Raw genomic sequence first — 1777 nt, forward strand, 5'->3', positions numbered from 1 at the left:
TCTTCTTTTGATGCTTTCTGCATCATTTAACCTTTTGCAACTGAAGGCTTGAATTTGTTCTTTAGTTCCTTAGATAGGGAAATTCTGAACATGTCTTTTTCTGGCTTTCTTACTCCAGCTTTTTCTTCTCATGCTGCCCTTTAACATCTTCTGGTAATTTCTCTTTAGTATTTCTTCCATTTTTCCTTAGCTTCTTTATGTTTAAATGAAAATTGTAGATTCTCCTTTAAAATTATTTTTTGTCTTTTCTTTCGTGATTTTTTAATTTTCTTCATATCCTTCTGTAACGTTTTTTATCTTCAGACATTAATGTTGAATGTTTCAAGTCTTTTCTTTATATGTTTTTTTTAATTCATTAGAATGAATTCAAAGTTTTGTTTGGATTTTGTGAACTTGTTTCACTTTCTTCACCTTTAATTTCAGCTTGCATATGATTAACTTATTGTCTGTTTCACAGTCAGTCCCTGGCCTGTTTTTGATAGCTGATATGGACCTTATATGCTCTGTCAACCTTCCCTTTCCAGATAGATTTCTGTCTATCCTATTATTTAAAACCTAGGAGTATAGTAACCATGTGTATTTTTTTTAAAGTATTTTCAAAGAAACAAAACCATTGATAATAGCAAATTGTTTTGCAATCTCTTGCCTTATTTTTGTCACCAAAGCCATAATTAGCAAATACTGGTCCCTTTTCTTTGTTTTCAACTTCCTCCCCTTGCCAATTGTTATTACTGCACCTTGACCACACATTCGATCCATTTCATAATGCAAGAGTTGGTAGAAATCTTCAACTCCTTAGTATTTTACTTTAGTGCTTAGTGAACGTATTTGAATAAAAGTTGTATTGACATATCTTAATTGTGTGTTTGCTGTTGTTGTGTACTGTTGTGTTGGAACTGACCTATAACTGACCCTCTGGAGGGTTTTCAGGGGCCCTTACTTGCTCAAGAAGAGATTGTTCATCCTTTTCCTGCAGAGTGGCTGGTGCCTTGTGGCTTCAGGACTGCAGGACAAGTTCTTATCATAGATGTTATTCTATCACTCACAGCATTGTACTTCAGGAAACAGAAATATTCTTTAATACAAATGTAACACTATTCTTCTTTAATGTGTCATCTAAGAATAGTAGATTCTATAATTGATTAAAAAATAGTCCATCCATCTTCACTTATTAATGCCTGGGATATTGACCTCTCTGCCTTCCATTTCATTTTTGACAACATCTACTTTTCCTGTTTATTTCATATGTTTAATATTCTATTTATTACTAGGTGTTTACAGCTATCTTTTTTCATTTTGAGTCTCGTCAGTAGCAAATGAAAACCTTTACCTGAGTGAAAGCTTTATTCCATCCATGTCATACAACAGACTCTCATTTGAGGAGATAATTCTTCCTCATTCACATTTTGAGGTTCCTTCAAGCTGAGTGGCTCATCCTCTGCAGTTACCACAAACTATGTACTTCCATCCTCCATAGAGTTTTTGAAGGTCTATTCTTTCAGAAGTAGATGACCAGTCCTGTTTCTTAGTTTTAGAAGTTCCTCAAATCTGTCTACCACTGGTGATCCTGCTGGTATGTGATGTACTACAAGGAAAATTTTGAGAACAATAACCTTAAAAAATCATTACTGTTGAATAATGTGTCAGTTCTGAGTGTAAGGAAGTTTGGGAGGGAGAGATTTAAGGCATAGGAGACTCTCTGGTATATAATATAAAAGTTTAGGTAAAATACAGGGTAAATGATATTTACAATGTAAATGGTATGTTTTAAATAAAT

Source organism: Elephantulus edwardii, unplaced genomic scaffold (assembly GCF_000299155.1).
Source record: "Elephantulus edwardii isolate Elephantulus edwardi_28Jun2011 unplaced genomic scaffold, EleEdw1.0 scaffold00136, whole genome shotgun sequence".
Lineage (NCBI taxonomy): Eukaryota > Metazoa > Chordata > Mammalia > Macroscelidea > Macroscelididae > Elephantulus > Elephantulus edwardii.